Source organism: Motacilla alba, chromosome 1A (assembly GCF_015832195.1).
Source record: "Motacilla alba alba isolate MOTALB_02 chromosome 1A, Motacilla_alba_V1.0_pri, whole genome shotgun sequence".
NCBI lineage: Eukaryota > Metazoa > Chordata > Aves > Passeriformes > Motacillidae > Motacilla > Motacilla alba.
In genome coordinates this window covers 62,511,608-62,539,158 of record NC_052031.1, presented here as the reverse complement: position 1 = coordinate 62,539,158, position 27,551 = coordinate 62,511,608, and the positions used below count along the sequence as shown (strand labels likewise).

Sequence of the window (27,551 nt, the reverse complement as noted above, 5' to 3'; positions counted from 1 at the left end):
CCCCACCCTGAGTTAGTCCATTATTCTACTCTTGAAAATGTGATAAAATTGTATCTCCTCCATTACTTACTTTAGAGAAAAATAATAATCATGACAATTCTCCTAAAAAAACTCCTAGAAGCCCCATCTTCCTTGAGGTAGTCAGCCTTAATTCTCCTCCAGCCTTACAATTGCAATCAGCTGTGGATATCAGCAATCTGGTGTCTGTTAAGGATGTTATTCACAGGTGTATCCCCTCTAACCAAGAACCATGGCCCTCTTCCTCTGATTACTCTGACCCATTATTATCATCATTCAGGCTGGAAATGAGATGGCTATTCCTTCCTTTAAAATTTTTGCATCTTGGTTTTAGAGTAGAAGCATGCCAGAAAGCAAGGTCTGAAACAGAGCACAAGATTACAGAAAAGTGGTCTGAAAGTCCCTAAAGGACCCTTGAAAACATATATGTATTCCTTATGGTTTATATCAAGGATATAAACTCATATATCATGGATACCAATGTAAATTCTGACTCTGCTGATCCCAATTGGAAGTCAATGAGAAAGTCAGGTTTCCCATGCCCAGAGAACCTTAGCCTGATAATATGAACATGCCTTAAAACTTTTTCAGATATGATAAAATTAAACCTGCATTACATATTTGCAAGATTAATCCCTAAGATCTAAACCATGCATTTATTTCTGGCCAGACAAAGTAATAAACTGGACCAGAATCTCCAGAATCTAAAATAAGACCTAGAGCTAATAACTCCCTCCTGGAAATTCATAAATATCTGTCCATATTTGAGCAGTTACACTGAACTCATTACATATGCCATAACTTTAACTTTTTTACCCCTTTTGGAGAATCTGACTCCAAATATGCTACTCATTCAGATTGATGGCTCTCCTAAACAAAATTGACCCAGCTGCATACCAAAGTGCTGCAGATCAGAGCTCTTACACATTGGAATAGAGATACTCATATGAGAAAAACCACTCACAGATATTGCAGTGTGAAATCAAGATTGTATTTTTCTTATGTACAGTTCAATGTCTAAAATTATAAGCTTTCAATATGATAAATCTTATAATTACAGATCCATATTTTTTCATTTAAATATGTTTTTGTATTGCATTTCTGCTTACAGAAAGGCATAATTTCCCATGTATATTCACTATTTATATGCCATCTAAGTATGTTTGCATGGTTTTTTTTTGTTTCGTGTATGGAATTTAAACACCACAATGACAGGCAGATCAGTCAAAAGGGAAACTAAGATAGAAGTGTAGCAAAATATTGTCCCAGAAAAATCTCTTTAGCAAAGAACAACTCCCAAGAAAACCAGGAATAATTCCCTCAAACACAGAATCTTGAGGTCAAAAAAGATAAGTCTCAACAGTGATTTCTTACGTAAGACTCAAGTCTAGTGTACCTTATCAGGATCAGTATTTCTATGTTCTGGAAGTGTGAAATATTTCCTGAGCATGATTTTTGTAACAGGTCTTCTTCTATAACCTGTATATTTAAGTTCTGATAATTCAACTCTATCTTTCCTTCTAATTCTGATTTTCATAATCTTAAGACCTTGGTCTGGCTCAGCTTATCATTCTAAACTACTGTTGGAACCTCATTTTGAGTCACTCTCTTAATTCTTAGATGAATTTTATAACCCTTGATACCACTATATGCACTGGTGAAAGCAGTGATTTACTGTGACCACTCGGCAAAGCGATAGTCTGTGATTCTTAAAAGAATCACGCCTTGATTGCCTGTATCTTCTTTATCTGAGACTTCTTCTCAAATTAATTTCCCTCCACTCCATGCAAGCTCCTCTCTGCTGAGTTATTACTTCACGTATTTATTTGGCCTTTACCTGGCTACCTCAGATATGAGAAATAGCAGCTGGCCTTGCAAACTCTAACCTGTTGTATCAAAGCACCAGTTCCACTGATTTAATTTCCATTTTTCTGCTTTTAGAGTAAATCAGAAATTCCACGAAGAGCTGGTACAAACTCTGCTGTAAGACAGTCTTCTAGAAAGGATTTCTTCAGTGGGAAGGGAAATTATAATTCCTCACTATTGATTTAGGGCATACTTTTTAGAAGAGCCCATGTCCTCCACTCTGACCCCACCATCCAAACCCAGCTTTCAGAAGACTTCAATATTTGGAAGAGTATTTGTTTAATACCTAAGTCTATTTTCTAAAAACAAAAAGTCATCAAGAGTTCCACATTTCCAGGAAAAGTTTTCATGTTCAAAAATAAATGCATTGTACCACCTTAGCAGTTATTATTTTCAAATAGATGTGCTTGTCTTTTTATGGTTATTTCTTCATATCTTTACACAATTATAAAAGGCTATGGTTTCTTATTTTGGATATCCAGTTACTTCATAGGCAGCACCAGTGTCTTTCCCCTAGACAAGCAGGGGCCAAGGACAAGTGGGTGCTGAGGGCAGAGACCAGCTGGTGCTGAAGCAGCACTAGGAAGGTAGAAGGTTGCTAAAGCCTTAATGGGACACAATATAAATTTACAATGGCACTGGCAGCGGAGGGGGAGAGGTAACCACTACTTCAAGCTCTCCCTTTTCCAGTCCCTAGTGAGAGAGATCCAAGAGTGAATTTTTGGTCCTGTGGCTGCCCAGGACCAAGAGCACAGCCATGACGACCTGGCTGTATATTTGTCTGCAAGCATGGTGGATATGCACACAGTCCAGCTCCCACTTATCTCCAGGACTTGGTGACACTTACTCAGCCTTCAGTGTTCCTCTTGAATTCACAGGCATGGATCTTAAATTTTTTCAGTAGAATGTCCATCATTAACAGCTCACTGAACATAACAGGCTACCAGTGTCACCTTCCTTCCACTGTGTTGTTCTATAATCAGATAAAGTTATATCTCAGTTTTGTTTCCTGTACTCATTACAGTATTTTTTTTTGTCATATGCTAGACACTTTACATTATTTCTTACTTCTCCTATTTTTGTCTCTTATACATGAGCTAAGACAGCTGCATAAGGCAGCACAAGTATTTTGTCACAGTAATGTGGTGTTCCACTCTCAAAATCACTCCTTTGGAAAGCCCTGGGATTCTGGCAGACACCATAAATTACCATTTGGTCACATCCACACCTCTAAAACAGCATTCACAAGCACTGCTCGTTATGGTATTTGGCTGAAATGCCTCATCTGTCCTCACAGTCCAGGCTTTTAGCATATCCTAAATTAAGCCAAATCTAGTCTGTTTTTGCTGACAGGTAGTCTTACTCCCAAAGTTTTGATACTCAATAGACAGTGGGTTTTTTTTCCTTTTTTTTTTTCTAATCTATTTGCACCTTACAATTCTAAAACCTCCTACTCTGCCCTATATCAAAAGTTTGACTCAGCCCTGAAGCACCAGGATTCTTTAATTAAAGAACTGTCTCTGGTACATAAGGCAGGTTGGCCAGTAAGGCTCATTCAACACTCTCTGGGGAAGAGGGGTAATTCTGTAATCTCTGAGGGTAACACACAGAACTTCAACAGGCTCCAAATGAAGGCATTTCTTGGCCCATTCCTTCATAATTTCTGACCACAAGCACCCTCCCTTCAAACAGTACAGGGCTTGTGTGAGTGATGCTCTTAGTCTGGTCTTCCACCAGACTGTGAGTACATACTGCTGGTGTCACCTAGTCCTACAGGGGTGACACTAAATTTGGGGGGTTTCCATGCTTATCCCTGCCCATGGCAGGAAAGCTTGCCCCTGTACCTCTTTATTCTGCCTTCCTTCTTCCTTGTGGCTTGACTACACCTTGTTAGCTGATTCACATGAGCCAAAATGAGCTGTTTCTCCATGATTATGTGTAGTCAGTACCCCAGTATGGGGTACCCCAGTTCCCCATGCTACCTTTGAGACCTTGGAGCCTTGCTGTCTGACAACCCCCTACCATGTGTTTGGGTCTCAACTAGCCTTTCCAGAGAGGCAAGCAAGACACTTGAAGCAGCAGAGTTTACCAGCATGAGGAGAAAAGTGCCCAGGCTGAAAAAGGGAAAAATGGCACCATGCACCTAATATAGGAAGATATTTGTCCTCATGTGTCAGAATTCTCTGGAACTAGTAAGGAGTTTTAAAATCAGGCTTGCTGGGTCCTCAGATAATTGTTAGTGCAAAAAAATCCCACAGAAAATAAAAAGAAGCCTCTTGAGCTCTAACCTTTTCTTCTGCTCCAACATGCAAAGTAATTAAAAAACCAAACAATAATTTTGTCCAAAGTGGTCTTTCTGTCCTTTGGGCAGGCCATTTTCATCTGCTCAGCAGGTACTTCTACCCTCACCCTTTGCAGCTCTCAGGGATTCTGGACAGTGCCAGAGACAGCCTTGAAGGTGGCTCACAAAGGTCTGGGGACTGTAAAGAATTATTTATAGATAGCCTAAAGGGCAAGGAAATAGGACATCTGCCAGCAATTTTTGCCCTGACTCTTCCAGAAACCTGGCAGAAGTCCCATGACATCAATTTCTGCTCTGATCAATGGCATCTCACACAACTTTATGTACTCACCTTCTTCAAATATTCATTTACTATTTTGTCAACCACCCTTTATGTTTCTCCCATGGCCAAACAGGATTTTGGCTCTTGAGTCAACAAATCTCATAGAAAGTGAAATCTCTTTCACTTTTTCCCCTCTGTATGATTAACTTATCCTTGCTTGCAAAGTGAGGCTGTTCCCTGTGCCACATGCTTCTCTAAATTTCTGTGATCTTTGCTTTTCCACCATTCTCTGACCTCCAAATCTCTTACTGCAGCATAGTCCTGTTACCAACACCTCCCTGACTTCCCCTTATTTGCACACAAACATACTGATCTTCATCACCTCCTGCAATGCTTCACCACTAACACTTTGCCCCAAAGGGGAATGGTGGTCCATAAAGAGTTGGAAATGTTTGTATTATTGACCAGAACACAGAATCTTAGCCTTCATCAAAGTACTGTCACTTACGAAAGCATCGCAAGGGGTCTCAAAACACCATTAATGTCCATTTTCCCCAAACGACAAGATTTTTATTTAGAAGTGTTTTATCTAGAGACTTCTTCCAGAGATGAATCATAACAGATCAATAGAAACATACTCCAGGAATAGAATAACTGAACTCCTTTGCATTTCAAAAGAATACAGAAAGCCATTTTTTCCTTCCAACTGAAAAACAATATGAAATAATTTTTTAATCCCACAAAATTAATGCCATAATATTTTTCGTTTCATCTTCATTATGATCTTGATGACTGTAAAAGAAAGTTTTTGTGGTCCAAATTTCAAAGCAGGGCTTTATAATGAGGGACTTGATCAACCTATGAGACAGACTTTGAAACCACAGAATTAAAGTGAAGAAAATGGATGAAACACAGTACATTAATACAACAGCAGTCAATCAAATTGATGAATCATGGGCTATAAATTCTTCTTTCTTTTTTTTTTTTTAAATCACGCAGATTTCCTGGGGCTTGACCTTATTACACTTTTTTTTTTCAGAAATCTGGCAACATAAACGTGAATTTAAGTGACTTGTGACTTGTGAAATGGTAAACTTTTCTGGAACTTGAGCCTTAAATTTTATTTCCTTGTGAGTTCCTCATGCATGTTCTTCCAAGAAAAAAGAAAACTTCAAACAAATCAGTTAAACCACGCAGCTTCAGGTACAAAAGCCTTAAAAGAAAAACAGGAATTGCATGGTGGAATGCAATTGCTAGTGGAATGCACTTTCAAAGGATCAAGGTGCTGTGTCACTCACACTGACTTACAGTTGCCTTGGGTAATAAAGGACTAATTTTCCCTCTCTTGGAATGCACACATTTCATAAAATGTTCCTGGCCTTTCATTACCCCTTGAACATTGAAAACTGAGGTGGAAAACACCATGCATCCTTCCTTAGTCTTGGAAAAAGAAGAATGGAGGCGTGTGCATGGGTTAGATTTTCTAGGGATCTGCTAGGAGGGCGAATCAGGATGCACAGCAACATCCAGAGGGACTCAGGAGCAGAGCAGAGAAGGCAATATTGATGCTTCCTTTCTCTCTATGAAAGGAAAACACGACTTTGTCCTTTTATGGGAAAAAGCCCTTTCTGTGTACACAGGTGCTGATCCAAAGCCACTGAAATCAACACAAATATTTGCATGGTCTTCAGAGGACCCTGAATCAGACTTGCAGCCATTTGCTCCAGCTGGCATGTGGAGGGGGAGGCAGAGTTAGGTTCCTTGCATTCCTCGTGGTTCTTTGCTCTCCTGTTCACCCTCACAGGTGAGGAGTTCCTGCACCACCAGCACCCAGGCTGGGGCCACTATTTCAGTAGTAAAAGTGGTCAGGGAACAACAAGGGTGTCGGATAGAGAAAGTGGGGGAGGGAGGACGGAAAGCTTGTTCTCCAGTTGTGCTGAGTAAGGATTGTGCTTACTTCTCCCATCTGATCACTACAAAATTATTTATAACTGTCCTTGTGGGAAAATACAGAAGATAATAATGAATGCTATACAGCAAACAGCTGAATCACAGTGTCCCAACCTCACATTTTCCAACCCTTGAGCTCAGCCATCTAGGAAGTGCCAGAAACTAGAATGCATTTTTATAAAGGAAAGTGCTCATATCTTTTAGGCAGCCAATGTTTGCCTCCATTGGCTGCTGGAGTCATAGCTTTCATCTAAATTAAGAGTGGTCACAAATATTCTCATAAACTCAGTAGTCATCCAGCTGTGTGGTGTGAGCCGACAGCTGTGTGACACACAAGAGTCAGAATAGAACTGGCAGGTGAGCCAAGGAAGTTTTGGCTGTCCTTTGGAAGGGAAGACTTTTGCAATGTTATTTAAGCCTTCTCTGAAATCAACTGCACTGCAGTGACAAAAAAAAAAAAAAAAAAAAAGCGTATTTCATAAGTCTTATGAGCCAGGAGGAAAACATCCTGTGAGATGGACTTTGCAACTTCAAATTCTAGGTCTGTTTGTTAGCTATTTTGTTAGCTAGTTTCTGTGCAATTAGAAAATATGGCTTAAAACCTGATTCCCAAATTAAGGAGCCCCATTCTCCTGTTTGTAAGTTCTCACAGTCCTTCCTAGCTGACTACCTGCATTGGTTACCACCTCAGCTTTAATGCCCTATATTGTCACCTGGGTTTCCTCCCATTTTGTTACATGACCACCTCTAAAACTGTTTCCAAACAGAGCTGTTAACCAATAACATGGTTCCCATTTATCATTTAAATAAGCAACATTTTGTTTAATATTAATAGATTGCCACATGTTTGTCCAGGGAGAAGGGACACAGAAGCTTTGGAAATGAAGTTTGTCCTTAAAAACATTTCCCAGCTGATGATTACTGAACTATTTATAATTAGCCCCGTAGGACAATTGTAAGGTACTGATGAAGCAAGATGATCCTGCAGATTAGATGTGCCTTATCCTTGCCCACAGATTACTTTCCTGTGAACTCCATAATGCTTTTTTAACCCTATCCTTCCTACAAGGTAATTTTACATTGCAGCCTCCTATATCCAGGGGCAAACAGTTCCAGCAAGACTAGCATCAGTGGTGATACATCCAGACACATCCAGAGCTATGCTGGACTGAGGAGAAGAAGAGGGATAGGAAGAATGTTTCAGATGAGTGTGACTAACTGTGGTATCCAGAGGCATGAGGGAAAGAGAGGACATGAAAGTCCAGCTGTATCTTTAAAGTAAAGGAGTGCTCAGACTGATGGAGCAGAAAAACTTCCTGGAAAATGGTACTTAGTGTCAGTTTATCATTGCAATGTTCAAGATGCAGTTTTTTACCATCATTGCATTTATTTGATGTTTAGTTACAATTACAAGCCAAAACTAATAGCCTTACTTCCAAGCAATGTAGAGTTAGATCAAACAAACCATTCCACAATTCAGGAAAAGTTTGCCTAGGGTGGCTCAGAAAACTGGAAATCACAACAGAGAGATAGTGAAATCAGACTTCGTGTGAGTTAGTCTTTCAGGCCTCTGCCAAGTCTGTAACCCTATGGAAACCTCAAAGCACGAGGTGTAAGTGTTATAAAATACGCATATAGAATAAAAAGGCAATTGTAGGGCAAAAGGGAAAAAATATATCCTCTCTTCTGTCTTTCAGGAACACCATATTCTGAGCATCATAGATATCAGAATGCTGGTCAGAAAAAAAACCAAACATTTGTTATGCTTCAGAAAGATGTAGCACAGAGATCTCAGTCCAAGAGCACAAACCAGTCACCATGAAAAAGGAACTTAAGTTTTTCTAACTCCACCTCATCCCACAGCCTATAAATTTTGGGACTGAAGTTCAAGGTGCCTATATATCTGTAGGTGTATCTGTGAAAGAGGGCAGGAGGCAGAAGTGCTGATGCAAAGTTATCAAAAGTTGTCAAAAGCCCTCCATGGAGGACTACTCAGGGCACTTTAGGGACTGGAGTTCAAAACTCCAAGTTATGCCAATGCTTCCTTTAACTTTTGCTATGAAGAGCCTGTCCCTTCTGCCTTCTCAGATAAAATAGGAAAAGATTTGTTATCTTATTTCAAAGTGCTCTGATCAAGTATAACTATTAATGAATACACAGAATTAAGTCAAGTTACTGACAGCAGGTTATTGTGAATAAGACTCTTTTCTCAAACTTATTACCTAGTTGTTGGTTTCCAACATTATTAAATAATAGGATTGATATAGGATATAGGATTTTACCTTTGTTAAATCTTTCTTGAAGTGTTCAGATTCAATCATTTAGGATCTATGTTTCATTTTGGCAGCCAAGAGCTATCACTTTTTGTCCTGATGTTCATTGGCTGGATTCACTTGGAAAGCCACCTTCTCATGACTTCTTTTGCCTGAGGTCTGTTAGCAATACCTCTCACAGGAAATTTTGGGGTGGTCGTGGTCACATCTGGGGGCAGAAAAATGCGATTTGTCCTCCAGAGGACTCCAAAAATTAAATGTACAGGAGCATGTTATAAAACTTTGACAATTTATGTATAAAAACCAAACTAAAATGACATAGGGACTCAAGGCCATCTTGGATGGGGTTTTGAGCAAGCAGGTCTTGGTTGCTCCATGGCAAAGGGGGCTGGAGCCAGATGATCTTTCAGCTCTCTTCCAATGCAAAATATTCTACGATTCTATAAAAAAAGTAATGACAGCTCTCAACTCAGTCAAATCCAGATAACTGCCAATCACTACAGGTTAGATTTTTATTTTGTCAAAATTATAATTAAAATTTGTAGTAAACCCCCAAGAAGCTCTGCAGGGGCTGCGCAGCTTTTGATCCCTGCTGTTCATGGCTGTTTACTTCTGCAAATGTCCACTGCAGGAGGAGTCGCGGTTCTTCACATTTTTCTGTCCAGCACAGATCAAGAGTGTTTTAAGATCAACTCTTCCTTGGACCATGAAGTAAGGAAGATATCCAATGTGGAAGCACATCTTCATCAGAGACATCTGTGATACCACCTTCTGGAAATGTACAGTTAAAGTCCTCTTTTACACTCCATATTCTTTTGAAGAAGGATAAACAGAAAGGCAACTAAAATATCATCCTCACACAGAACATGATCAGATATAGGTTAGTTTAGGTGACATTAAATTTTTCCAAATTTTAAAAGTAATAATTCCATGTGTTTTACTTTTTATGCCTGCTAAAAGGCAAAAAAGCAACTAAAAAACCAACCAATGAATCCCCCATTTTTTTTTTTTAGTTTGACACAACCAATTAAATACTTAGTTATACAAAAAAGAAAGCAAATATGTGGTAAGCTTTTATTTTCATCATTTAATCCAAATGAACAAAATCAAACTAAAGCAACCCCTGGCTGCTGCCACAGGACTTTTGATGACAGGTTACAGCTAAATCAGAGGCTTGAAGGAGCCCAGCTGAAACAGCCTAGATATTCCTACTGTCACCTGTGAGTTTTTGGAGAAATCCTCCTGTGGCTGCCTGCACAATGGCAACCATAAATGTTATTCAGACTTGGAAAATTTCATGGGCAGCAGGAATAGTTGAACACTGGAATAGGCTGACAATCCTATGGCATTTCTGTCAACAAAGAATCCTAACAAGAATGCAGAACAGTATCTGTCATGAATGACATGTGGCTCACCTTGGTCAGAAGAAATTGCCTGGATGGCCAACATATGGCTGTTTTTTCAGCCTATTTCCAATGGTTTCTTTTTTTGGAAAAGATTGGGGGTGGGGGGAGCTTTTGTAAACATCAGGTTTGTGCTGGGTGTGACTATGTCTGCAATGTCACCTGGAACACCAACCACATAGAAAGGTCAGGAAATAGGACTGGATTTCCCATCCATGGGAAATGGATGGGAAATCCAGTCTCCTGAGATCACATGCTTTCTGTCATATGATCTTTCTTTCATAAGCCTGTTGAAAATCATCACTAAACCACACAATATTCTTCTTCTACCCTTTTAGAGGCTAAAAATACAGAGGTGGCTCAGGCAGTTTTCTAGAGCTTCAGTGCAGAAGGCAAGAGGAAGGAGTAACTTACCAGCAGTAGTACTGAAAGGACAGTTTTCTAACTTTCCAGAGAAGAAGGATATGTGGCAGTGTGGCCCCAAATGTGAATGGAAATAGAATAATTTATCTCAAATATATTATTTGGACTGTAGGTGAATTCATACCCATGGGTAAGTTTTACATGTGTTCTTACTTTGAGAGCAGGGCATCAAGACCACAGCTGTTCTTAGAGGTTTAGCTCACAGGCAGGAGTAGTTTAATGGATGGGAAATGCTGCCAAAGCATTTATATATATATATATATATATGCCCACATCTATAGATATATTTATATATGGTTTTATTCATTTATTGCTGATACACACTGAAGCACAATGCCATAGAACAATCCTATGAGGGAAGCTAGAGGAGGGAAGCGTTCACTAGGCTACAGTTGTGGTTTAAAATATAACCTGGGAAGGTGTGTTACTTCATCATTTTAGCCCAGCTGAGTTCTAGAGAAATTTCTCTGCAAGTCTATAAGTGAACAAGGAGTATTAATGTTTCTGGAGGAATCTAGGACAGACTGGGAATGAAATAGAAAGTAATATTCCTGTTAGAGAATCCTTCACATTCCTAGGTGAGGTTAGCATTCCCCATTGAATTCTGCAGAACTTTATATAGGAAGAAAATATAAAATGAGTTAATGGGTACATAGAGTGTTGGCCATATGAAAACACGAGTAAAAATGTGCAGGTATCCAAACCAAATTCTCTGCTGATGTAAATCATCCCAAATCAAATGAAGCTGATTAATAGTAAATTGGGAACCCACTCAAAATTCTCTCATTGGCTCAGAAAAAAATATCAATATTTATTTTTCTTCCTATAGACTGAGTTCATGTAAGTTGAAATTTTAAGGGCAACAGACGGAGTTGAAGCTGACATGCTGTCCATTTAATAGACAGGATGTGAGCAAATAAAGATTCTGTAATTGATTATTTTAATCACAAATTATGAGATTCAGTTAAGTCTAGCTACAGGGTCCTAAAACATAGCATACATTACACAACCTCCTTGTGTCATGCTGTTGTTACATCTCTAAATTAAGTGGCACTTGGAAAATATGCTCCTTTGACATCGTAAGAATATTTGATTCTTGAAAATGTTCCTGAGCCTATAGGAGAAAGAAAATGAAAAAGCAGCAGCAATACCCTGGTGAATTCACTGGGACAACTGAGAAACTAAGCAATGAATATAAATTCAAAACTAAAAGACCAAAAGCGGAACAGGTCCTGTACCCAAACTCATGGGACTAATCCATCCTAACAGTCCAGGATCTGCCAAGGGAAGGAAAAAAATGAAGATGAGGTGCTGGCAATGGGTAGAGAATGATTTTGAAAGCACGAATACCAGAGTGTTAGATGAAAGAAAATTTAAAGGCAGTGGGAGTAAAGTATTGGATCACAAAGGGAAAAAAAAGTGGGCTGGGAAAGAAAGGCACAGAAAAAACCATCTGCAAGCAGCACTAGTGATGGGGAGAAAATAAGCAGGAGACACACACCCAGGTGCACCATTGCCAAGCAGCCCAAAACAAAACCCAGCATCATTCGTGTGGGGATTTTTTCTCGCGCTCACTTTTTAGATCAAAAGGAGAGCAGCAACGCAATCTGCTCTTTGCAAAGAGCACTTTCAGCCAAGACAAGGAGAGTGCATACACTGGAACATCTGTTCCAAGAAGCCACTTGAAAAATAATCTTATAATAGCATGGGGAAAACATCTGTGCAGCATGCACCAGACCACCAGTAGTGCAGCAGTAGAGGAGTAGAAGGGGGAAGGAAGACAGGAGGGAGTGAGGGAGACAAAGTAGAACAGGATTAGGTCAGGGGCAAGTACCCCAGTGAGGGGCATGACCCATATGTGAAGAAACTGCTCGTTTGGTGTCTTTTCTCTTCTAATCCTCAGCAAGAGGCAGACAGATTTCTCACCCACTGAGCTGTGTTTATTGGCAGATATTACTCAACATGTGCAGCTTTGAAAAGTCCCAAACTACAATCAAAGTGTTTGAGAGGCTGCACGAAAAGCTCCCTGTCCTTGGCCTCTCGTGTAACCCCCACCCCTTCTTCCTCAACTTGCTTTATCTCTGCTGATAGTAAAATAAATGTTCTTGATAAACAGCCACTGCTAGCTCAGGTGAGGAGAGCTAGGAAGCCAAAGCACTTTTACACCGTTGGTGTATTTCACTTATTGTGACCTCAGTAAAAGAGAGGTCCGCTTGTTTTGTTTTCACCTTCAGTCTCAAAGCAAACAAATTCAGCAGAAAAACACTGTAGCCATCCCACAAACATGCACACGCATGTGCAGTGTGCATTTTGTTCTTGGCTTCTCCCTTCCTCTGTTTTATTTCAAGAGAACAGAACCCTTAGAGCTGCCCCACACAAACTCCTGTAGCATGGCAACAGTCAGGATATTTCCCCTGAGTACTAACACCTTTTGCAGGAGATTTATAAGGAAAACAGTGCCAAATTGACTGATCCAATGTTTAACTCTAGGTTCTCTAAACAAGGAGAGCCTTCCCAAACATGTGTCTTCTTGGGAATGAGAAAAAGAAAGAATCAACAAGTCTTAAGCATGAAACCTCCATACAAACATGTAGGTGATTGACCAGGTGCATAAAATTGAGCTGGGAGCTACTGGAGGTTGAAGGATTCCTTGTGTACATGTAGGTAGCTGTAGCCTTCACCTTCAGCACAGACAGAAGAAAAAGGCAAGTCTCCCTATCCCCCACATAATCAGACTTCACTGTGGGAAAGTGATGGGGCAATGAGGAAGTTTGAGTTAATTTAGAAGCTAGTAGTTAAGCTGAATTAACCAGATGCAACTACTAACTAGGTAACTTTTGCCCACATCAGAAATGGGCAGGAGACAACAGAGCCAAGGACATATTAGGACATAACCAAGGATCAGATGGACGTGTCCACTGAGGTATGTACAGATGGGATATTGGATAATTAGATTGCTACATCAGAACATATCCATGGTCAAAACTGTACACAGTTACAGCTGGTAAAGTGTACCACGCAAAGATCTTCTTTAGATCAATCTTAGTGCTGCTCTAGATGCTCATCACCTCTATACCATGGTTAAAAGGCAAAAAGGGAAGACACCAAAAAAATAGAAAAGAAATGCTGGGAAATTAGGAAGAGGAGCTTCTAGCATGAAGGAAAGGAAGACACAGCTTTCTTGCAGATTACAGACCAATAAAGGTCTTAGGAAATAGGCAAAGTATGAGAAACCAGGAAACACTTAGGAGCAACTTTTTTCTGTTACATTCACAGAGAATCAAACTTTTTTTCATGCCCCATTGTTATATTACTGGTGCAGGTCTTTCTTATTTCTGCAATGCTCTGAGAGCTTTGTTTCAATTAGTAGACAAGATATTTATTTATTTATTCTTTTCAAATCTCAGAAGTGTAGAAGGGAAGAAAATTGTTTTCTTGTCAACACTAATATTGGCTCTCAAAATGGTTTTATCAGTTTAGCTTCTGCATGCCAATGCAAACCAATGCATGTATCATAGGTTTACACAATAATAAGAGGAATAACCCCAAAGAAAGCTGCCCTGGTTTGCTTATATTGACATAAAAATATGTTATGTCAATATAATTCTAAGTGGAGTGTATGAATTACTACAGAAACCAACTAATTAAAAGCAAGATGATTTTAATCAACCAATGTTGATTAATAACAGTTTCACTTCAGTCTTTTCTTTTGTCGACCACAAATCCTGTGAACTGAGGTCATTTCCAGATCAGAGATGTGGGAGGGGGAGTCAGAGGAAATGAAACTGAATATATGGGCAGCAGCACACAATAAGGGCGTTGTAGGTAAAGATGAGCAGCTTGAATTTGACATGGCAAGTGACAGGAAATCAATGGAGTGCTAATGTGTGGGAGGAAATGAGTATGACTTTAGCAGAAACATTTAGGACAGATGTGAGGGAGAGAGCAGAGGAACCATGGGGCCAGACAAGAGAAGATTACAGCAACCAAAGCAAAAAACATCTGAGACACTGACAGCAGCCTATTTTGGGAGTTTCCTCTTTTCTCACTCAGAGACAAAAGTTAGGTGAACTGTTAGGTGTTATATGAGCTCTAGGCCTCTAACAGCTCCAGAACTAATTTTTTCTTACAAGGTATTGTAATTGTGCCATAAGTTCCAAACAGAGAACGTCATGCAAGGCTGTATCTCCCCTGTTCCCTAATCTCATTCATCTGCATGGTTATCAACTGGAATATCATCCAAGACATCAATATTTTGAACACCCTACCCTCATTTAATTAGTAGAAGTATCAGAAATCCCATTCTTCAATCCCTTGGCTGGGAAGCACTTGCTCAGGGTGAGCCGCACGATATATTTCACCAGCATTAGTGTTATGAGTGCTTTTCTCTCCCTCTGGAAAAGCCTTCCATTAACCTAATGAACAGTATTCCATGAAGTCTGCATTTGGCAATCTCCCTGCGCAATACCTCTAAGGCAGCCTGAGCTCTGGCATGCTAGGCATGATCACCTGCATGAGGAAACAAATATTTCTCCACCTCCTTTGTATGCTAAAAAACTCTTAGAAAAATGGGGATGCAGAACGTGATCCTTCAAATCCTGACAGAGGTGTCTCATTTTCAGAATAGTCATGGGTGAGATGCCTCATTCACTGAGAACCGGCAGAATGTTCATCACATTGGCATCTCTTATGTAAAAGGTGAACCTGCTCCCTTTCTGAAGGCAGCATCTTCTTCCATCGCCCACTCAGACTGATGTGCCAAAATACCACATGGTAAGGGTATTGGTAAGGTTACACAGTCACTTGTGTAACACATTTAACACAAAACAGCAAAGAAACATGGCCAGCAGCGGCACATGGCTTTGTTCCACAGGCAGCAGCAGGTCTCCCTGATTGCATGGCAAGTTTTGCTTGTTCAGGGCTGCCTTCCTCAAAATTCATCAATACTTTGTCCCCACAAGCAGGGTAAGTGATTTTCCTGCTGGCATATATTTAGAATTGTCTCACCTAAACATGAAAATTATTGTAATGTTCAACAAACAATGTCTTCTTTGCATAACTTAAGAACTCCTTTACTGTTTTTTTTTCTCCAACCAGGCAAAATATGGGTTTTATCCCTAAAGATATGGGGTATATCAACTAAATTAATGTATTACTGGGTTTTTTTGTCTCTTGAAATTGAGTCAGAGGAGAGAAGTTGAGCAGAATGTTTTTACCATTAGCTTACTGCAATACACATAAAATTGCCACTGAAAAAATAAAACTTGTTTGATTAACAGAGAGAAAAAATATGCTTTAACTCCAGTAAATCTATCGAACATTCATGCCATACATACCTTTTATTTTTTGAGATATTAAGGCAGAGGGGATTGAAAAATATGCAGTTCTGAAGTATGCAGTAACATACTAAAGAAAATTTTGAATCAATTCACTCAGCCAATCATCACTCCATGTTTTGAACCTTTTCAGCCTACTAAGATTTTATAATTTGAATTAAAGAGGTGTAAATTTTCAGAGACATATAACATTTGACTGTAAAAAACAGACTGAGTATAAACAAGAGTACGACTTTTTGCTCCTCCACTATGATCACAAAAGCCTGGACCACCTTATGATTTTTGGAACCACTTTAAATATTCTTCTAAGTATCAGAAGAGACTACAGACTCATCTAGAGAGGAGCTGAAGATGGTAGATTCAGGGCACTGTAGTTCATTAGGCGACACTTATCTTTAAACACACTTAAACTCCAGGTTCATTTGGGCTGAGAAAGATGGATAACAGGTTGTCAGGCTGTGTTCACAACCCAGACCCCTGACAGATACCACCGAGTTTGCCTGACTGTGGAAAAGATGAGGCTAATAAAATCTGTAGGCATATGTAAGAGTAGACTCTGACCCAGGGGACTGATGAGTTTCTTTCTTCTGAGACTCTCAAATGAAAAAAAGCACCTTTTATCAGTTCTGAGGGGCTGAGAAGTCAGATTTAATTATGTGGTTGTGAATACCATAAGACTTGTTTCTCACTTAAAGAGTGTGCTCAAGAAGAAGTCATAAACAGGAGGCTAAACAGTAGTTAGGGAGGTGCCAGTGGTAATGAACACATGCAGTGTATAGGGACAACAGCCTAAAAGTCTCTTTAATTATGGTGAAAGCAGTGAAGAGAGAAATAAAATTAGTTTCTATCAATAGAAAGAGTTTTTCTGATCCTGTAAAAGGAGTATATATTGCTAGAAAAATAATTTCCAGTGAGCAAAACTATGTAGAGATCTTTCTCTGAATGGCAATAGGTCTCTGTGTTATCATGGAGTGACCAAAATGGTCTATACAGTTGAATCAACAGTTCTCAGAAGACACAATTTTTGCTCTAGTAGGTGAATCCCAAAGGCTTCCTGCTGTTTCTGGTGATTTTTTTGTCGTCACAGGAACACAACACTGAGTTATTCTTACAAACGTACGTCTGAACCTCCTCAGTACCAATACAGCTACAGCTGCACAAGCAAATAAAACATCCCAGGGTCTCTTTTCTGTCCTTCAGAAGGAATGGTATGGTCTTGAGACCAAACTTGTGCCCTCATAGCCATGAGTACCCCAGACCAGGTGGTTTTATCCATACTGTTTTCTACAAACACCCTCTGGCCCTTACTATAACCTCAGCCACAGCTGAGTACTCCTTTGGAGGATATAGGCTGTCATGCAAACTGTGCAAAGGTGTGTGCTATCAGCCAGACACTGGATTGTAAGAGAATGGTAGCCAAATTCTACATCATGGCCCTTTACAGTATCCTTCTACAGATGGAGCCTGTGGGACCACTAAGTCATGAAAGTTAAAAAGCAAGGAAGAAACAAGAGACGTTTATTTGAAGACTTTGGATTAAATTATCTTCCTTGAACTCCCTATGCACTGTATTGCACCAAAGGAAAACTACTCAGACACTAATGAGAAAAAAAGGCCTTCCAAACACAGAGTCCTTGCCCTCTGTATTGCCCTGCTGGTGTCTGAAGAAACCCTCAGAGGTTCCCAATTAAGTTCAAGAGATGATACTGAAGATCTTTTCTTTTCTCTGAGCAAGTGAAAGACAAGGAGTTAGCGAATCTCCAGAATAAAGAATCCTTTCTGAAAGCAATTATCTTCCTGACAATAAGGATTCTTCCAGACACATGCCCTCAACACATGTGATGGGAAGTGCAAGAAGACCTTGTCACAAAAGAGCAAGAAGACCTTGTCACAAAAGAGTCATGTGGGATAGGGGACTAAACTGTTCTGAGGCAGAGAGCTAAAAGGCTATTGGAAGCCACATGGCTTAACTCAAACTGAAAATCTCCTCTTTTCCCTGTTTGCCAAGAGGAAAGTTCTTGGCAACAAAAAAAGTCTAGGAAAACAAAGAAAATTGCTAAGTAACCAATGAACAAACTAACAAGCAAAATGACAGAAAAATGATCACAAGGCCAAAAGCATTGCAGCCTGTGATGAGAGCAGAGCTACATGAGCTACATCTGAAGCCAAAGGCAGTTGAAGCAAACCAAGAAAGAAGAAGCTTGCGCCACTCTTCACAATCTCAGTGCAGAGCACAAATAGAAATAGGGCATGCATATGCTGTTTAGGCAATCCAAAGGCAGATAGTAATCTGGTTTGAGAGCAGAAGGCACTTCATCATCCCCCAGTAGATACACACATGGACCAATGCTGAATGGAGCAAGATGGTGTTTTAATATAATATAAAAAGACTGAGTTCTCCCTGTCAGTGTAAAACAGAATGCAACCTTAAATATGGCCTCACAGTGGCTCCACCATAATTGCTTGTTCCCTGCTGTGTTCCCCATACAGCAGACCTAGTACTGACATCTGGTACTAATTTAGGGTTCATCTGTTCTACAAAAACAAATATATTGTGGGGCCTCCTTGCAGCAGGCTTGCCCCTCAACTTGGTTAAACCACGTTCCATCTTGTAAAGTAGATGTGACATAACCGTTTGCATTTTGGCCCTGAACCACACTACAGATGTTGCAATGTTCAAGAGCCTGAAGTGGCTTAAACTGCAACGCTTGGGATCTTCTAGGAAGCAGCAGCAATTCCAGCTCCTTTAGGAGAGTGGCATTAACCCTTTCCCTCCATTTCAAAAGAATACTTTCATGCTGTTAAATATACTGATCTGCACAAATCTGACATGAGGCAGTTTAATTTTGACCATGTTTTAAGATGCTCAGGTCAGAAAATATTGTGGGAAGTTTGTTTGACCCTGCACATAAACACATTTGCTATTTATGTGTGACAGGCTGTACACCACACTCTCAGGGAGACAAACAAATTCATTTGGACTGAAACACAACAGAAATTAGTTTTGAGGCTAAATAAAGGGCTGTGTGAGATACACAAAACTTCATGGAAAGTACCTGCGGGCCCCCCACCTGCCTTAGCATAGCATTTATCCTAAATGCCTTTCTGAGTACCTGAATGTTAATTAACGTTTCATTCTTGAACGTTCCAGTGTGTAGATCCCCACTTACTGCTCCAGGGACTGCATGCTGACAAGGCTGCTCCAGTTCCAGTTATTGCAGAAACTTCTCACGCTCCGCATGCTGTTCATTCTCATGTGGCATTCTCTTTCACTTTTTTCGCTCCAGCTACTGTTTCTCTTGCCAACAAAGATTAGCATAACCTTCAAGAAAATCTGGCAGAAGGTCACGGTCATTTCAGGGAGAAGTAAACAGAGTGAGAAAAACATAGAATGGAATTACTAGAAGAGTGTAAGAACTCTTTGCCCACTATGTAGAGGCCATGCTGTCAAGCAAAAATATATTGGTATTTAAATCAGTTAAAACTTATATAACTCTGCTAGATAGCTGAGAAGTTGCATGGATCTGGAATTCAGGACTGCATTAGACCTTAAAACTATTCAAAACCTACAGTCTGTTACTCAATACAGATTGTTTCTCTATTAGTCGGGTTGTGAGCAGCAGAAGAAATAATTTGCAAATATTTGGAATGTTTCTATTTGTCATTTTTAAATCAATACATATATCTTGCTAGTCTCCATAGGGTTTTTCTCTCCCTCTTATGTAACTGGTAAAGCAGATTTTTATTTTTCCTCTAAGAAAAAGAGAAGTTGATCATATCAGTCCAGGACTTTTTCCAAAAAACCTGGAGGCATTGAGGTTTCCATACACCAGGGCCAAAATACAGATGTTTGGCCTAAAATTGGTTTTATTATTTTTATTTTGGATTTTGGAAAAACAAGCACACAAGTCTCCGCAAAAGAACACAAGTCCCCACAAAATAACACAAGTACATGTGTTCTCTCTATTACTCTGGAAGAAAATGTAGCAACCAAAAGGAACAAAATGAGCAGGCCTGCTTTCTCTAAGCAGTTCTTTCAGACATGGAAAAACCAAGCAGGCAGAAAACAAGTGTAATGAAGGGACTCTGACCCCACAAGAATGCCCATTTTTTCCAAATGAACCAAACAGTCTAATAAAGGATATTACCTTCCCTATAAATCTTGCTTCTCAGAAAATAAAGGCGTAATGATTTCAAAATGCTCCCACAACAAGGAGTAGAACCAAGCCATAGAGCAGCCAGGGCGACAAACAGGCAGAGACCAAAGGCAGAGTTCAAGCAGTAGCTCATTGTGAGAGGAAAGGGCTGGATATATGGCCTGGTAAAACCCTCCTGTTTGGAAGTTTCATGAACAATTACAGGAATGCATTGCTGGTTTTTACGCATACTGCCTGAGGTGTGTGCTCTTCCTCTGGTGTTTGAACTTGGCTGACAATTCTTGACACATGATGGGATTGACTTGAACAATGAATAAAAGCTAGCTGAAACAGACACCGTGAAATATAAATAGAGGAGTTAGCAGCACAGTTTCCATCAGAACTTGCAGAACAGTGTTTATAAGTTTTGCTGTATACATGTGGTTTTGCTATAGCAACAAAGATGAATAGTCATCATTTTCTGTGACCAACACCAAATCTAGTATTATCTGTATCCTTCCTTGTGAATAGAAATGATTTCATCTCTACATGAGGTTCACTCTGGTAGCCAAAGTGGGGAAGGAATTTGTGATACTGAAGTTCATATACTGTGCAGGTGTGGGATTCCCCAGTGGATCAGCTCAGTCGGTACCACAGCAGATCTTCCAGTTTCCCAATGACAAGCAATTGAGTCAAGCAAGATACTACAAATATTAGTCTGTTTTCACTCTACCTTTTGAGAGTCTCTGGAGCCTATTGCTCCCAGCTGGAAGTACCAAATTACTACCTGGTAGTGTGTGAGGCATCAGAAAATAACAGCCTGTAAGAGCTAATGTTTAGTTTAGCAGAGGGAAATTCAGAGAGCTGATGTTTGGCTCAAACTAGAGTACACAAAAGTGCCCCAGAAATATCTTGAGCATGTGACTAAGATGTATTCCACAACAGGATGATTTCTCCCATCCAACAGGAAGCACTAAAGGCAATTAAAGAGCTTTGAAGACATAATTATTTATTTGTTTCAGGTAATTTTTCAGCCACTAAAAACATTAATCAACCAGGCAGCTGAGAAAAGGATAAAAAAGCTACCCCAAGTGATACTTTAAAAACCTTAAACTTCTTTTTTTCAAGCAAAATTAAAAAACAGGCAGAAGACAATGGAATTCAATAGTAGTGGTGGTAGGTGAAGTAAGAGAAGATTTTGGTTCAATAAAACAGCAGGGTGACCTCTATAGAAATAAAAGATTGCATGGTATTATGGCTTTAATTTTAGCAAAATAGGTACCAGGGCTCTGGTTGACAGATGAAGTAGTCAGGAAGACTTAATCTACTCAAACTACATGAAAGGAGAGAATCATGATGACAGAACAAGACATACATATCCAAGCACATAGGCCAAATAAAAACATCATTTTTTATGACAAAACAAAAAGCAAGTAAGTATGCTGAGAGGTAATATGAGTACAATTGTGTGGAGCCTGGAGAGTCAATAAGGGTAGTTGGAAATGGTCATGTAGGAGAAAAGAAATTATGTGATTAATAATAGAGAAACCTGATGGGGTAAGTCCAACGGATTTTGGAGGATTGTATTTCATGTCTAATGTGTTCCATAAAAGCTACAGTGGAAAATCAGATAAGGTGGTGGTGATATTTTGCATCCAATGTGATTTCTATATGATTAGAAAGTCATAGATGACTGAGTGGGCTCCACAATGTTTGTGGTTAAAGTACTAATTAGCTAAACAAACAAAATCAAACTGGAAGGTCTCTGCAACAGCTTACCACATTTCACAAAAGTAGAGGAGTTTCCCCTCAAAAAATCTGATTGTTAAGAGCAGAAAGGAAAATTCTGTTACCTAAAGTGACTTGCATCCTGCAGATCATTTTCTCAGTCTATGCAGCCAGTGTAGACTTCAGAAATTTCTAGAAGTAATAGATTTTTTTCTTAACACAGAAATCCTGCATGGGATATCAAGTAACTCAGTAATGTCCATTATCAATTACTCACCATAATGGACCTCATTATGATAAATAAGGAACAGTTAATGGCTTTTACAAAAATTGAAAAATTGAAAAATTGCCCAATGAAATGAGGTTTGATTTATTTAATGCAAACAGGATATGTCACCAACCTGAAATATCTCTTGTTGGATCTTTTAAAACCTGCAGGTTTTTGAAACTGAGAGGAACAGCTGAGTTTAGAGTTGGGAAAATCCATTTAAATGAAGAACTGTTAAAACAACTGGGATTTTTTCAGGAGCATCTTGCTGGATGCCCAAGAAGCCAAGATCCCTCAGATTCAAAAAATATACAAAAGAGATCCTCTTGGTGAAAGCAAGCACATAAATTTTGTATTTACACCCATACACATACACAAGCATATAGTACATGTATGTGTATGTACGCATGGAGAGGGAATTAAAAATAACTATGAAATTACTGTAAAATACAAATAGAATGAGTGGGTAATGAGGTTAGTAACTCAAATAAATGAGTTTTACTAAATCAACAAATTTTTCATGATAAGGCAATTAGAATTATTCCAGAAGCAATAAACTCAGTGAATTAATTAAAAGTTAATAGCTAGGTTCAGACAGTGGGATGGTGCAGTGGGATCAAGGAAAAGCAGGAATGTCCAGTATGTATTTCAGTGGAATTTGGAAGGAAACAAGCTCTGTAGCTACTTCTGAATGTATTACGGATAGATCAAATAATTAGCCATGCATAACAAAGGAAGATGTGAGGTAGTCTCTGTGACAAATAAACATTTACAAACTCAGATGTCTTAGGTTCAAGAGTCTTACATCAACTAGCTGAGGAAACCTCTAAACCATTAGTATAATTTTCTGGCAAACATTAAAGGGCAATTAAATACAAAAATTAAAGAAGACTGGAAAACTGATAGCATTGTCATTGAAAGAATCTTGTCATTAATCTTCATTATTCTGAACAAAAAAAATAAATTTACTAAAGCAAAATATTGACAATTTTAAAGGTTATCTCAGATGCAAAATGTGAACTGCAGACTTCTGAATAGTGAAACTATTAAAAGTATTAATAATGAAATTATTAAAAGTATTAATAATCTGACCTTAGAAGATAAATTCAAATGAAAAATAAAATCACCAGAAAGAATCTCATTGATTGTTATAAAGATAAGCAAAATAGACATATAACCCTTACAAAGGTGCTGATGAAAATAGTTTCATTAAAATAGATATCTGAAATTCACCTCTTAGTATTATATAGCAGTCAAACACAGCTAGTTTGAATTTGAAACAATAAACTGAAACTCAGAATTAAGTACCAACTCCAGTAATTACATAATAAAGCATAAATATTTTTCATTAACCAGTCCAATAAGATTTTCTGTTTCTTTCCACCCTTGCCTCTTAGAAAATCTAAGGGTTGCTTAGATTCAATAATCTAAGAAACACACACCTGGAAAAGCAGATAAAAACTGGTAGTAAAACAGATCAATCAACCAACAGGACTTGTGGACAGATAGAGTAACGGGTTCTGTTGTGGCACTTAAAGCAAATACCCCATTTATCCTTGTTTACCAGGTATCAATTAGGATTGTGAGGCCAACCTACCAGTACAGAACAACTGCTGATGAGGTGACTGCATTATTGTGAAGTCATCCAGGTTGTACCAAAGAAACATACAATAACACAATGCCCTGGTAGTGTTGATATCTAAAACCCTGCATCAATTCTGATACAATATAAAATGATAAAATTTGTCCATGCCTTTATGTGGCTATTGTACACTAGCTCTCATGACTGTGCAACTGGACTTCTTCATCTATCCAATTTTTCTGCTGCCTCAACATCCCATCTTTTTCACCTGACCTTGATATTTTTGTCCCTGTACTCAGACTCTTTTAATTATCCTCTCTTTTCTTCCATCATATTTTAAAATGCTGCTTTCCCTAGTGCCAAGGGGAAGGTCCTCAGATGAACCTTCAAGATGTCCTCTAAGCCTCCAAAGACACATCTGTCAGCCTGCCCTGGGAGAGGTTCAAACAATCCTCCCACAGCAGGATTGCCCAGTAGAATCATCATGGCTGGTTGTACAACAGCTACTGGGTCTGGGAGAATTGTGATTCCTTGAGAGCAGGAAGGGCTGGAGAAATTGTGTAAACAGTAGTCCGTGTGACACTTTTGGTCTTCTTCCAAAATCCTGCTCCCTTGGCCACTATCTGTTGGCCAGCTGCAGGAGACACCAGAGAAGAAACATCAGCTGAATCCTGATATGGGATCAAATCATAGAACGTTAAGGGGATGGAGTAGACCTTAAAGATCCCCTAGTCCCAAACCTGCTGCCATGGGCAGGGGTATCTCCTGCTAGACCAGGCTCATGCAGCCTGGCCTGGAACACTGCCAGGGTTGAGGGCAGCCACAACCTGGCCCTCGGCGACCCATTCCAGTGCCTAACTGTCCCCATAGTAAAGAATTTCTTCCAAAGCTCTTACCTAAATCTCCCCTCTTTCAGTTTGTACCCATTACTCCTTGTCCTATCACTACAGTTTCTAGCAAAGACTCCCTCTTCGACTTCCCAGTAGTCCCACTTAAGACCCCGGAATGTTGCTGTGAGGCCTCCATGCAGCCCTCTCTTCTCCAATTTGAACAGACCCACTTTTCCTAGCTTGTCTTAGAGGAAAACTACTCCAGTCCCCTCATGAACTTGATGGTCCTCTGGAATTGCTCCAACAGTTTCATGTCCTTCTTTTGTTGGAATGATCTGAACGGTGCCCAGTACTCCAGGTGGGATCTCACTCTATCCTCAGTACTCAGAAACACCCCCTCTGCTTCCAAATTGGCCCAGGGAAGTAAGGCATGTCAGCAGGATTTACACAGTGGGGCATCTGCTGGGGCCTTTCTAATCCTCTCAACAATCGTGGTGTGTGAGAACTGCTACACTGGCAATTTGAGGGTTTTAGTCCTCAGTGGACCAAGCTATCTTACTAAGGAATATCTGAGTAGTGGGCATATTTGCTACCCTTTTCTATTTCCCGTTCATTCCCAGACCCCCAAATCTCTCTCCTGCTTCATCATCTGGCAATTTATGGGTCATGTTTGCCCTCTCAGGGAATAAAAATTTGTTGTTTGAACACTTTTGCTGACACATTTCTGCTCAGCTGCAGGTGTTCCTCCCACTCAGATTTTTGGCTGCGGCTTAAAGCTACATGCCTGGTCCATGGGCTGTGGAATAGTGGTCCCTTTCTGACTTTGCAGGGGGATAGGTATGCAGAGAGCTTGGCTCCTGAATGCTCTGTGAGTGGGAGGATGGAGTTGGTTGCTGGGACTGAGGAGGTCCAGCTGTGAGGACCTCTAAGGCAGGGTATGCAAGCCATGGGGTGTTAATGGCCCATCATTAGACTGGAAGGGTGTAGCTGCTCTAGGAATAGGTGCTTCAGCCAAAAGCATAAACACAGGATAAATTAACCATTTCACTTCAGTAGCAAAAAAAAAAAAAAAAAAAAAAATGGGGAACAGAGTGAGAGAAGTTCTTGTTCCAGTAGGGGTAAAAGGCTTACTGTTTGAAGGTGCCTTTCTGACCCACACAGAATAATCAGATGGGTCAGCACAGGTGTCTTAGGCAAAGTCATGCAAATCCAATACTGACTTTATCCAGCTTGCTTTCCCTCACACCCCTTTATCCCCTGCCATCTGCCAGTGAAATGAAGAGCAAGCAATGCCCCTCCCCTCCTCTCTTGTTTTCTCACTTCTTGCTTTCTGACATTTTTAATCCATTTTGTCTAAGAGCCAAAATATCTAGCATTTATCCTATCGTTCATTAACAACTTTGCCTCAGCAGTGGAGCAAAGAAAAAAGTGTTTAGCATTCAAAAACACAGTTAAAAGTACCATTGTAGTATACTCATATGGCTCTACTTGAAAAAGAGCAAATATCTTCAATTTTGGCACAGTTTTGAAGTATTTGATTTTCAACTATAACACCCTTGCAGTATTTTTAATGTAATTTCCTGAAATTTATCTTGTAAACTAGAAGTCTGACCTGAAGTAGGCTATTGGTCCTCCTCTGAATCACAACTTTTAGAATCACAACATAGTCATTTACAACCTGAGCTAATGCAATAAACAGCAGGAGAAGAAACTGAGAAAGTGAGAGTTGGAAATGACCTTTAAAAATCATCTAGTTCATTCCCTCTAGGGACATCTTTCACTATCAATTTGCTCAAAGCCTCATTCAACCTGACCTTCAACACTTCCAATGATGGGCCACCCACAACTCCTCTGGGCAACCTGTTCCAGAGTCTCATCACTGTAATTGTAAAAAATTCCTTACGTCCAAGTTAAATCTATCACTTGAAAACCACTGCCCCTTGAATTGCTCCTAAGACCTTGGTAAAAAGTCTGATTTGCTAAAGCAAATTGCTTAAAGTTATGTTCGCTAGGGAGGTTCAGCCTTAGGCTCCACTTTCTTTCTTTCTAAACCTCAACCTTCTCCATGACATTTTGGGAGCAAGAGCAAGATTATGGTGAGTTCAGATAGGCAGTGGATATAATTACAGCAGGTGAGGGAGGAAAATGCAGATACCTAAACTAGGTAGCTAAGCCAGGATCAGAAGCAGTGCAGGTCAGCACTGTGTAAAGGCAAGAATAACTGTACTTATCTGTGCAATGCAGACACTGCCAGTCATTGCAAGCCAGCCGGGAAAACAGTACAATTTTGCATGGTGTGGATGTTCTTCATGCAGTGTCCTGAAAACTATGAAAACAGGTATTTCCTCAGTGAGACGGAAGACATTTCAAACAGTATAAATTGTGCATCCACTCTCTGAGCAAACCAAGCATGCCTTAGACACAGGGAATATTCATAAAATGTGGGTGAAAATTTGTTAACGAAACTCTACTGAGGATGTGCAAATTAAAACTATTCAAATAATTATAAGTTATCCACAACTTAACAAATTTTAAGGGCAAGTAAATGATCTATCCCTAAAACTCAAACCATCCTTCTCTCATATAGCAATTCCCTGCTCCAAAGACTATACTCATGATCATCATTGTCATGGCAACAAGTGTGAGATGATGTGTAAAACTTATCATCCATGAAACTAAAACTTAAAATGAACAAAACCAGCTCTGGTCAGACAAGGAGATTTCAACTCCAGCAGTTTAATTCTAGCAAAGTTAATAACTATTTTTAAAAAAATCCATTTATAATGGAAAATGTCAGAATTTTCTTTCATACAATGCTGCTAACATGTCAAAAGAGCTTCAGCTATCTGTATAAATTTCTGCAGCATGTGGCTCAGTGACAATAATTTCTTTCATGCTGTACAAAGCACTCATAATTTTCTTCCATTTTTCAAATCACAATGCAGAATTCAATATTGTATTATTTGATATTTATTTCTTCTTACTGTTTGTAGCACCTTGGATACAAATTTGGGTCAAAGAGAATCACTTGCTCTGAAAGGACAGATTATGTTTGCAGATTCTGTGATGAAAAGGAGTAATAGAGGTGAAAGGCAAGGTGAAATCAGAATGGAAAGAAAGAAAAATAGATTTGAATTAGAATGAATTTGTATGCCTCAGAGGCATCACAGCAGA

General features: G+C 39.5%; 1 long non-coding RNA gene across 6 annotated transcripts in view; it reads right to left on the bottom strand.

Annotated features, from left to right (window-relative positions):
• Positions 1 to 7,800: 7,800 nt before the first annotated feature.
• LOC119708253 overlaps positions 7,801 to 27,551 on the bottom strand; it is a 100,882-nt gene continuing 81,131 nt past the window's right edge. For 5 of the 6 annotated variants that reach the window (XR_005259005.1, XR_005259004.1, XR_005259001.1 and 2 more), the window contains 2 exons: positions 18,947 to 26,696; positions 7,801 to 9,442 (listed from right to left, as the gene is read on the bottom strand). This is a non-coding gene — a long non-coding RNA (uncharacterized LOC119708253). The remainder of the gene's footprint in view (positions 9,443 to 18,946; positions 26,697 to 27,551) is intronic. The other variant, XR_005259003.1, reaches the window with a different exon arrangement.